Source organism: Manduca sexta, chromosome 27 (genome assembly GCF_014839805.1).
Source record: "Manduca sexta isolate Smith_Timp_Sample1 chromosome 27, JHU_Msex_v1.0, whole genome shotgun sequence".
NCBI lineage: Eukaryota > Metazoa > Arthropoda > Insecta > Lepidoptera > Sphingidae > Manduca > Manduca sexta.
The window spans coordinates 17,013,244-17,026,369 of NC_051141.1; the positions used below are offsets into that span (position 1 = coordinate 17,013,244).

The 13,126-nt window shown below is 33.3% G+C and overlaps 1 protein-coding gene across 7 annotated transcripts in view; it reads right to left on the bottom strand.

Annotated features, from left to right (window-relative positions):
* The window catches only part of LOC115439909 (roquin-1), a 95,256-nt gene extending 82,402 nt beyond the window's left edge, over nt 1-12,854 (bottom strand). For all 7 annotated transcript variants that reach the window (XM_030163974.2, XM_037443823.1, XM_030163976.2 and 4 more), the window contains exon 1: nt 12,716-12,854. The gene's annotated coding sequence lies outside the window, so the exon portion shown is untranslated. The remainder of the gene's footprint in view (nt 1-12,715) is intronic.
* Between the last annotated feature and the right edge of the window lie 272 nt (nt 12,855-13,126).

Below are 13,126 nucleotides of genomic sequence, written 5' to 3' on the forward strand. Positions count from 1 at the left end.
GTAACACAACGCATCATGTTTAGGACTTTAGAAATTTGGCTTACAGAATACCATTCCACGCACATTTCTCGAAGATAACATGACACGGCCGCGTTACGCGTTTACTCTATCATACAGAATAAGGGCCCAGCAGGCGATCCCGTCAAGTTGAGTAGAGATCGGACCACCAGAAGTCATCTGAAAACATAGATAGTTGTGCTGCTTGTGGCGGGAAAAATATAATAAACATATGTAATGGGCTTTCATTCCGGAAAATCCTTTCAGACCGGCGAAGCTGGGAGCAAAAGCTAGTAAAGAGTGAGTAAAAGTGATGTACACTTGGAGCGCGAATTGTAAGCGTACTTATGAATTTTATAACTCGAAATATGTCGCAGTAAGAGACGTGGAAAAAATGCCGTAATATATAGATAGAGGGCGACAGAGCGTAATATCGCAACCTAAATTCTTAGAAATTCTTATTGCTAACACTTCACTGAGCCGACATCTTGGAATTTCTTTTACTGAGCATTTTGTGACGGAGTGTGCAAGTAAACTGTTTTTATTTCTATTAAATAATATCTTAAAAGGGATATTCGTTTCATTGGAGAAAAATAAATACACATGCATCGTGTAATCGTGGAATATGTTTGTAAACATACTAACTATACTAAGCTGAAGTAGTTTATTTGTTTGAACGCTCTTATCTCAGGAACTACTGGTTTGAATTAAAACATTATTTTAGTGTTGTATAGCCCATTTATCGAGGAAGGCTATAGGGTATATATTATCACGTTATGATCAATAGGATCAGAGCATTAATGAAAAATGTAAAAACGGGGAAAATGTATTCCTTTTGAAAGCTTCTGTTGCCTGCGCTGCATTAAGGGTTAGGCAAAAATCATGTATGACGCAGATATTCCACACAAAAAAATTCAAAAAAAATTATTATACATCAAAAACCCCCGCCGTATCTCCCTTGTATCTGAACGGGATAAATACAAAACTACGCAACGAGTTTATTTGAAACTAGCTTTTGCTCGCGGCTTCACCCGCGTGAAGGAGTTTTCCAAGATATAAGTCCTCCTATATATTTTCCCGGGATAGAAAGTAGTCTGTAACCTCCCCGGGATATTAAACTATCTTCACACCAAATTTCATACAAATCAGTTCAGTAGATTTTGAGAAAATCGATAACATACAGACAGACAGAAATGGGGACTTTGATTTATAACATAGACACAAAAAAGAGGGGCTCCCTTTTAAAATATAGATTTGGTATCGAGATGGTAGAGACCCGGGGAAGGCCATAGGCTACTTTATATCCCGGAATGTATAAAGGGACTTTTACCCCGGAAAACTTATTTACGCGAGAGAAGCCGCCAGCAATAAAGGATAGAATGTGAAAAATTAAAACAATATCACAATGAAAAACGGTTGTGAGTCATAATTCATTAACAATTAATTATAATTGATGAACCCTATAATAACCGCGACAAATATAAGCGGATGATTATAATTTTACTGACAAAATTATGATATTGAAAACTCCAATTTGTAGTAATATACAAATACGTAGACTGTGAACGCCGATAATTATAAAAAGCTTACAAAATGTATTCCAGGATGCCTATCAATGGACTTAACATCAAAATGCTGTTAACGAGGATAAGAATGATTTTACATTGCATCAAATATTAAGGGTAAACTTTCTAATTTCCTTGTGTACCAAATAGCCACAAGGAAAAATAATTCAAGGGGAATAACCCGCCGGAAAAATATCAAGGAATTTCATTAAAAATAAATGACGAGACAATGAAACCATTCACCATATGGGAACCGCCACATGTGCCGTAAAGAGAAAAATACATCACCCACAACTTGGAAGTTGGGACTATAAACTATTTTCAAACATTGCACTTTGATCGTCACTCGAAGATATTACACGTTGCACTCTATATTCTCCTTAAAATCAGTATATGACAATACTACAACACTAATTTTCAATAATTTGTCTAAAGGTTAATGAATAGTCAGCCTCAAAGATAGCTGAACAAATCTAAATCTCTAGAACCGCTTCATCACAATGACTTCAATCGACATATTTGATTTTCTTCAACTTAAATAAAGTAAACCGTTCGAAGTTTATTTTATTGAAGAAAAAACCAGCAATTAAAAATGACACATAAGATTCAAGGCTATTTGAAATTTTCAATTTGTTCGGCTTCTTTTAAAGTTGACTACAGCGTTGATTACAAAGCGAGAAGCAAAGAACGTAATTGTAATTTCTGTCAACGCATATAACTTAATAAATTTAACACTTTAAACTCACGCGTAAACCCTAAACGTTTGTTTTCTCATTTTAATACAAAGGACTATTACCAGCGAAGGGTTGGAATGACACTAAGACGGCCGACAAGAATTCAAAATACTTATCGCTTTAAAAAAAACATCTACCACTTGCGCAAAGCTATTTATACGCAGAAATTAAACCGTACAAAAAGTTTTTATGTTTTATGGTTTCTGAAATTTTGTTTTCCCACTTTGGGTGTTACGTAGATTTTTATATAAGTTCAAAAATACTCGTATACTAACAAAGAAACATCAAAGGGGAACGTTTAGAATTGTAACCACTGTTGTGTTTAGTTTTTCCCTGGGCCTACTAAAAATAATCTTGCTGTGGAACGTAATCGCATGAAGCAAACACCCGTCTTCCCATTCGTACGTCCACCTTTAAATTGATCAAATATGCATTCGAGGATCTTGCCTATCAAAGAACATCCATTGCAATCACCTTTAACGCGCTGTATACGTCCGCCAAATTAGTACTTTTCACTAACCGTACAGAATAATTACATCCAATTCTACTGCCCGGTGCTCGGTCTACTGCACAATATTGTCAAGAGATTTCGAACATTAGATAAAAATTGAATTCGTCAGTACTTGGAAAGAACGGTTGCATGAAAATCAGAATTTCGGATTGATTTAAACGCTGTAGAATTTGTTTGGCTTTGAGTTACGATTTGTACTTGTTTATACCTTTTAATATTTTTAGTGAATCCTTTCTTATATTAAATTATCTATCTTATAGATATCTTTCTTCGTATTGGTGTAGAAGCAGCGTTCTTTGACTGATTTGCGAGGTTCTGATTTGATCTCGGGTCGGGAAAATTAAAGTTATGTATTTTACAATAACAGTGGTCGATATGACCATAAGCTCGCGTTTTGTCGAATCTCGAAACATTTATAGGCTTTATGAAATGTGTGCAATTGCTTCTATATTTTTCCTTCGAGGAAAAATACCTACAATATATGATATTATTTTACGCGATTTTTTCAAAATTAGTTTTACTTATTATAGGTATAGAACGTACGAAACTATCTCAGTGGCGTAGCTGTATTGGGTACACGGTACGAGTACGACTATCGTGCTTTGGTCGCGGGTTCAAATCCCGAGTCAGGCTAGAAAAATTGAGAACAGATTTATCTATCTTATCTTAAAAATTTCTGAGTCGCGGCACGCAGGCAGGAAGTTGGCGGTGTGATATCCCCGTGCCTTGGAAAGCACGTAAAGCCGTTGTTCCTGCGCCTAGTCTTTCCGTCTCACCGGACCATGTAAGTGAAGGTATCGAGAGTTCACCTGTCAATTTTGCACACACTAATTGTGCACTATGATATATCCTGCATACCTGGCTGATCTCCGTTGAGATTGGCCGCCGTGGACCGAATTTCGGCTAGGACATATATAGTACGTACGACAAAAAATCTCGTAAATCCGACCGAATGCTGGAAATTCACTTTAATCCGCTAACTAATCCGTTGTCAATCAATAAGGCAATGCTAGTTAATGCGATAGTCGTATCCTATTATTCATACGTACAAGGTTATTAACCAATTCATTTCCACGTGGAAACTTAATTATTATATTATGTGACGATTTGGGAGTCTAACAATCGATATCCTATATTTGGACAATTGAAGACTGGGCTTATACGTCATAAGTCTTTACTTATCGTATTATGTCATGATCAGCCCTCGGATGTCTACTACTGAACACACTAGACTTGATGGAAGCGCCCTTCCACCTTCATCTGAGGGTGGAGGTTGTTGGTCGGTTACATTACACATACACATTCACACCTTTTATCCCCCAAGGGGTAGGCAGAGGTGCAACTCATGCACCCAGTTTCCGCTACATGTTCGTCCCATGATGTGATGCGAGGTGTACATCACGCACAAATACCAGACTCCAGTCTAATATTGAGTAGAAAAACCCAATATCACTTGCCAACCTGGGCTCGAACCCACGACCTCAACACTGCAGTGGTACCGTAATACAACTATGCCACCGAGGTATTAGATTAAATTAAGGGGTTTATATAATAAAATGACAACATGAAAACGTGAATCTGGTTCAGGACTGGCTAGGGGAATGAAAATATAGACGATTAGGTCTAGACGGGGATTGTTGGCACTCACTTGGACAGCCCTACGTTAAGGGAAAAAATGTAATGACTTGAAATGATGTTAACTTAAATGATAAACATCCCAACTCACGTCAATTCTGGTTCAGGTAACGTGAAAAAATGTAGTTTATATTTATATTCGTTCCAGAATCAACCGCAGTACATACAGTATGGCCGGCAAAATAATGGCGACGGTCGAGGTAGCTCATTGGTCCATTAAATTTGGACCACACCACTTAACACCCGATAAAGTTAATTAGCCATAATCGGATAAGAACTACTTAGTACGTGAAGTCTACCAACCGTTATACCCGCATAGGAACGGTATCTCCTCATTATGAACCGAACGTAAAAGCATTGAAAGTACCCTACGTGGCCGCGCACAATTTACGAGAAGGAATATGCATATTGAGAATAAAAAAATCGATTTTAAGTGTTCATTTTCCGAATCTTCGCAACCGTAGATTCCATTAATATATATTTCGTTTCCTGACTAGTGTAGTGGGTATGAAAATATCGTATAATTCTTCAAACATGAGACAAACGACATCTTAGCGACAAATGTTTTAGAACGTGTACCACTCAACAAGTAATTGATTGAAAACATTGAATTGACGCATCGTATGAATGTCGGCAGTGTTGGTATATTGTTAAAATATAAATATTACATAATTAAGAATAAATATATATACATATTACATTCATTTCGGTAACAGCTAACACTCATCGATTTGATTTTCTGATAATTCGGTTGGTATGTCTCTCTCTCTTCCTATACCACTATAATGGTACCACGCCGTTCGGTTAATAAAAATTGTAATCTCTTAAGGTTATAGCTTAAGGTCCATTTTCATAACTAATCACTAACTAGACGTGAATTTAAATTCTTTACTTGTCAATACTTGTTTAGTTACCCAGATTAAAGGTGAAACAAAATTTATGAAAATGGACCTTAAGCTATAACCTTAATATTGTTTATTTTCGCTGCAATCCCAGCAGGTTTTACAAAGCTACCGATGAAATCAGCGTACAAATAACTGCACAATAGCCTGATGTCTTGCATCCTGCTACTGACCTATTTAAGATAGACACGTATCGTTGGCAAAAAATTATGTTGCTGGCTGGAAACCGGAGTCTATACTTTTTTTATTTTAATACTTTTCTTACTTTACTTTCGAGTAAATACTATGCATGAATTACGAAGCTATTTTTAACCGACTCCAAAATTGTTTTTTTTTTAATTTATTTATTATTATTCACCATCGTTACATAATGTCTACAAGTCTTATAATTAATAAAAGAACAATTCGAGACAATAAAACTACATTATTAGTGGTCCTCACACTAGGCCCTGTCTGTATCGTGACGACCAGTAACCAGTTTATAGGTAAAGTTAAATTATAATAATATAATAATATTAGCCCTGTATTATATACTTGCCCACTGCTGAGTACGGGCGTCCTCTACTACTAAAAGTTAAATTACTTTTTAGTGGTTTTTGTAGACGGTTTTATTTTTTGTTAAAAACTTTTTATCAATGAATTTTTAATAAAATGAATAACAGATTGTTTATTTGTTTCATATTCACCAATTGTATCCAACATAACTGCAATTCCCGGTACCAGACAGCACAACTTAATAGGCTGTAATTATATTGTATGGTTAACAAAATCATCGTTAATATTTATTATAGTTACTCACGTTTCTCATAAATTTAATACCGTAAAATTTAAAGAGTATATATTTCTATTTGATATTCCGATTTATGAAATTATTATTATATAGCGACAATTTAAGTCTCTAAGTATATCAATAACATCCATCTATACACTGACTAACAAAAATGCACTAAGTGCAAGCCACAACCGCTGATCAACGACACATTGACAGCCTATTGAACTTCAACATAAATTATTCCCGTGCCACCGAGTTATCAAGCTGACCATTGTTCATAACTGTGACCACAATTGCTAAACGACCACAACTACGAGCGGCGCACAAACGAACGTGAAAACACACTACTACTGTGTGTTAGTGCCCGGTTTAGAGAATTTTACATCGCGCATTTCTATACTTCAGTAATCAAATCTATCGTGAGCGGGAGCTATTTTTCAAACTTCAACTTACCGGTAGTTGACCGCGTAATATTTTATACCAAATAGATTTGAACCAATATTTTCCAGTAAAATTCTAAGATTTTACTAGAAAACAGCGTACGAATTATAATATGCTTATATGAATTCTAATATGAACTTCACTCAGTTGTATACTATAAAAAAAAAAATTGCCGTATTGAAATGAAACTATTTTTCGGATTTTATCGCGGTTTAAATTATTTTAGTTTTCTCCCGACGTTTCGAAGACTTTGCACGGGGGGGTCGGTGACCATGTAGGCTGCAGTCTTCGAAACGTCGAAAGAAAACTAAAATAATTAAAACCGCGATAAAACTCCGAAAAATTGTTTAAATTCAATGTCTAACATTCGCGTAAACATAAGAAATCATTGAGCCGTATTTTTTTACAAATCTTTGTTAGTATATTTGCGAGTCCATAATCCACATTAACGCTGCACCTGGAAGTCTTCGGGAGTTTTGTACCCATTTCCTAATTATGATAGTCCTATTAGTTATACGATTCCATAATTTGCGCAATAAATATGCTTGATTTCAGATATATTTGCATTGAACGTGTCATTTTGATGAATTTGAAATCACCCACCTTATGAATTATGAATGTTATTCCAAACGCGAATCACATGCAACCAATCGATATCCATTTACCCTCCTGATTATGTAGTCATTTAACAAATTTCTACCGCCAGAATCGAACAAATTTCACGTTTACCGGTTTCGTGAAGAAACCAATGAATGTATTTACGTGTATGATTTTACGCAAATTGGTTCCTGTTTAAAGACAGCTATGAAAAGGCTCGGTGATGTCGTTTGACCCAATTCGTTATAGGCGTATAAGCGTGTGACTATCTATACTAATAAAGTTGAAAAGTTTGTTTGAATGCATTAATATTAAGTACTACTAAACCTATTATGTAGATTGTTTTCACTTAACTACATTGCTCCTGATTGCTGTAGGCTACTTTTTATCCCAGCAAAATATTACTGATAACTGTACCTAAACACAAACTATATAGAAATATAATTAAATTAATAAAACAAAAAAAACTACCCACGTTATGTTAATGTGTACGTGCAATATTACTTTTTAAATTATAATTATAATTCAAGTCTATTAGAAATATTTGTACACATTTGTATGAATTAAACGTATAAGGCAGAAAATACTAATTTGGATGAAATGTAGACAGATGAGTATTGTCTTGTATGAATATAATAGCTATGTTTAATTCCACAACGCACATAGGTATGTTATTCCAGGTCTAGGCAGTGTAGGAGTAGGCATTTTACTGCTGGAGCAACAAGTTGATACTGTAAAAAATAATTGAGACGTTACACTTATTTTGTAAATAAAAGCATTTAAGACCGGAAAAATCATGAAATATTATATAAGGTCAGGGAGCCCTTTTCGGTCTACATAGGCATAACCTTCTTTTTGCAATTACCTACGTTCTAATCAAAATATAGCTATGATAGTACATGTAAAAGAGTCCATTAACTCCCCCATTTACCTATACGGCTATCAAAACTGTCATTCGATTAGAACGCTCGTAATTGCAAAAGTACCTGAGAATTAATCTACATTCTCTTTACGTTTTAAACACAAAAAAATGAAGGAAAGTATCAGTACTTACCTAAAGATCACACGTGACGCATCTGACACGGTAATAGCAAGATATGTGTCATTTTAGGAAAATCACAAGATTAATGATTCAGCACATAAAATATTTGATATTCCTTGGAAAATGCTTTCATTAACCATAAGGCGAATAAGATTTTTCCAGTGGTCATTGTATATTGGGTATTTCCAAATTCAAAGCGACTATCAGTTTTCAAAGGTGTATTCTATCAATCCGTATCGTTAGGGCAACCTATGCACGTAAAACATACCGCCACGTGGCATCTATAATGTACCTTTCCAAAAGGAATAAGCCATCCCAATCCAGACATCTCAATATTATTTTTGTTTGTCACCGCGACGAAACCGAATGCAATTAACGTTGTCAATATTTGCAAATTACAAGTTTCTTCCGTTCGTAAATAGAATTGTACGAAACAGTATATTTACAAACGTTACGAGGTCCATAAACTCATGCGGCAGGCCAGAGCTAAACACAATAAAAAATGAGTAAATACGGTTTAAATATTAGAAGAATGCTAAAGTTGTAGGGGTCCCACATTGCGTGCATCTTTGTTATTTTACACATACCTGTCATCGGCGTTTGGCAAATCCGACATATTATTTATTCGGTTATTTATTTTTAAACAAAATATACACCAGTGACGAAACGTCCATATACCCCGATTCCTATCGGCTTCCCTTTAAAATTCATTTACGTTTGTCTTCATTTTTGTTTTTTGTAAAATTGGCCGCGATATGTTAAGTAAGGCAATTTTTCTAGGATTACCTTTTGAAAAATTTCACCCTTCGCATCTGTTACAGACAATATAATATCCACAAGACAGAATATTTTCGTAATAATACATCGCCACAGGGTTTCATAATGACGCGGTATATCCAGTTTTTAATAATACCTGTAAGTAACGGAACAAATACCCCCAAAATTACAATATATTCGTCGCGGTAATTAGAATAAATATATACAAATATAGATCTTTTTCCATATATATTCTAAGTTGCCAATGTTATTAATGATTTATAATATATTATACATGGTTCAGACTATTATATATATATCTATACTGATATTCTAAAGACGAAGTTTGTCAGTTTGTTTGTAGGATCTAACCTCTAAAACAACTGAACTGATTTTGAAAATTCTTTCACTAATAAGAACCTTTATTACTCCTGAATACTATTTATAAAGCAGCAGTGACAAAGGAGGCAATTATTCAAAAAGTAACCCGAGGCAAAAAATGCCATAGTTTACATATTGCGGCAATTTAACAAAATAGCAAAAAGTAAGACAAACGTAAATGAACCTAAAAGGGAAGCCAGTAACAATCGGATTGTATGGACGCTTCGCCACTGTAAAGCAGGACTTATAACCCCGAAAAACTATCACACGCGAGCGGAGCCGCAGTCAAAAGCTATGTTATAAGATCGTAATATACACAAATATTTTACGCCTTGTTTAAAGTCTCGAGTCATGTACGAGTCTCATAAATTGACAATGTGCTCATTACTGACATGAATATACTTATAATAAGTATGTCTGAGATATAAATACAATAATAATGTCAGTATATCTAGTAAAATAACAATAGGTACAATATATGTTTATATAATCACAAATTAATTCAAATTACTTCATACATTTTGTAGAAATTAACATAACAATTTTAGAATTATATTGCAAGAAGAATTTCCTTTTAGCAATACTGCATGTAAAGCTAAAAAAGATAAAACTTTTTGCATATTCAATGAAAAAATCAATGTTACAAAGGACAAAAAGCAATTTTTAGTCAAACGGCTAGCTCCTGTCTCTCTCTGACCCCCTTTTATCCATATTTACTATTTTTAAACCATAATGTAATAATGAATAGGTACCTACTGAAACCCTTCTACTTGTATCATATAAATCCATATGAGAATGCCTAGTGTACATAAATATCTGCAATATTACTATACAGTATTATGAGTTTTTTTTTTCTATTGTACTCTAACTAACTATATTACATTATCTTTTGTTTAACTTTTAGTGAAACAATTTCCCATTATTTTAAAATATTCTCTATATCTTATTGGATATGTTTGTCGACTATACATTTATGTGTTTGTTGGTTAAACAATAAACAGTAATGTGAACTATTCGGTTAATTCTGTTACTGTGATAATATCTCATATAGCAGCAGATAAAATTGAAGTTGACTCACTTGTTTCAAAAACTAATGTTACTTTATCTGAGTGATGTTTTGTTACCAATGTTCCCTCGTTTTCCTGTAATATTCTCTTTGCAAGTATAATGTATTTTGTTGTGATTAGTCATATGTAAGTTTAGGCCAAAAGTTTCTAACTCAAGGAAAACTTTAAATTACTAAATTTCTACTGGACGTAGACATACTAGACTATTGACATTGCCAAAATCATCAGTCAATTGGTGGAGCCATTGAGTCACAAGTATAGTATGTTCATTTGAAAGTTTATTAGAAAATTACAAACACACACACTCACACCTTTTTATCTATAAAGAGGTAGGCAGAGTACCAACTCATGTGTATTCTAGTCCATGAGTTCTGGGGGTAAACCTATACTATCGGGTACATATTCCAGACATCAAGCCTATATGGAGTAGAAAAACGATATCACTGCTCACCTTTGGGCTCGAACCCGAAGGCCATAGCATTAGAGTCGTAACCTAATAGAATTACGCCACTGAGGCAGATTAACAAATTCCGTATCACTAATATGATCAACCTATTTTTTGGTAATCACAGTTTTCATATTATAATTTTCTCCCTAATTGTTTAGTTCACATAAAACATAAATGATTACACTAATATGATTTCTATCATAAGTCTAAACAATGAATTTTTTTATTGTAAAAATTATATTAGAAATCAAAGCTTGATAGGCAATCATATTATCTGAACAACACATTGGAATACTTATTAATTACTAAGTATTGACTGACTTTTCTGTTAATTAATCTAGGCAAAAATTATTTTAATAGACTTTTTTATGATTTAAATAGTTTAATAGTTATCAAGTTTCATATTGAGACTTTAAACTGCTTTACTTAAAAGTTTATTGAATCTTGTTTAAATATTTATTTAAAGATTGCCTTTCACATATATTTATGATGTGGATAAGCTAACTAAATCAATTTTTAAAATTATAAAATTAAGATACATTTAGACATTCATTTCAATTACTATGCTTAAATTCAGTGATGTATTTACATTATATGGATTTGTTTCTATTTTTTAATACTTCAAGTCAATTAAGTTATATAATGATTATACTTTTTAATACCATAGATTATAGAATCTGCTTCAAAGACCAACAGACTGGTATTATTCCATATTAAAAAAATATCCTAAAACCATGTTATTCAACAATAAGCTTATTAGATAACAGTGAAGATTATATTATCTAATTGTTAATATACTTTATTTCTATTCTTTCTTATCTGCAGTCACTTGTCTCATTTGATATTCTGCAAGATTTCCTATAAAAATACTACTTAATAAACATTTATGATTAGATCAAATCTTTGAAATTGTTTTTCTTGCCATAAAACATATCAAATTTGCTATTTTCAGAATGCATAATACAAGTATGCTATTAAAATTGCAATGTAAGCTTCTTTATTGGCCTGGAAGATCAGGTATATTATAATGCAAAAGAGTTACTTCTGTGCAGTGTGTAGTACTGTGTTTCTTATTAAGAATATGGTTAAATATGATCTTCAGTAACAGTTGTTTAATACAATGTAAATCACTACTATTTTATTAAGATAGACATAAACTAGAATATACGCAGATAAAAACAATATGAGGCTATTAAATAAAGAAAATAAATGCAAACCTAATAAAGTTACCCACTGGATATAAAAATTGGAATATACTTAACAAGAATATGTTAGTGAATCATACTCTTTTATTTTTCAAGTTTTATATTAATACAAAATATGATCTTGAAGCTCCTTCAAAAACGTTTTATTATACAGTAGGTCAATTTGTATATAATCACAATCCGCCCATTTGTTTGGCAAGTGATCACAAAACTATACTGTGTTCCATGATAGCTTAGTCAGAATAACTAAGTACTTTTGTGACTGTACCTACATCATTGACCATCAGCGACAACAATACACCGCTAACATAACCCCCCATTATCCAATTATGATACTGTATAGTATTTTCCCGTGCTAAGAAGCGTCTTTCCTTTCCGAAGAAAATTACAAGATTTTCTCATTTCAGAGACGTATCGATGGCATTGTAATGTGGTTGAAATGTTTTGAACTACCACCACAGCTCCCAAAACACGGAACGAGGTCAGATATTAACCCAAAAATAGAAAAAAAAATAAGAATAATGGAAAATTGTGACATCGGAAAATTGCCACCTAAGCAGTACAATGACAGACAACATGCGACCCAAACAACCAATATATAGTTTCCAATTTACACTAGAAAGTATTGTAATGTTGAATAAATGTATAAATTTTACAATTACCTTATATATAACACGAACACTCATCACAAAAATAACACATTCAACTTCTACCCACTTCAAAACATGATCCGTCAGCAGCAGTAAAACATAGACTACAGCACTCTACATCTTTGCTCAACATAGAGTATAGACTTTATAGAACTCAGATGTAGAATGACAATTGGCAAGAGTAATATAGAATTAGGAAACCACGAAGTTTTTAATTAAGAAAACAAATCAAAATAACTTGTCCAAAAATTTTATTCGACAGAAATTTTAACCAAGATACTTGGATGGAACTCTTAATAACGAGCCTATTGAAATAACAACATAATATTATAGAGACCCACGCTTTTAAAATTTTTGCTATTATATTTTCCTTATAAAAATATTACACTTACAATTAATTTTGATAAATGGAGGAGTCTAAAT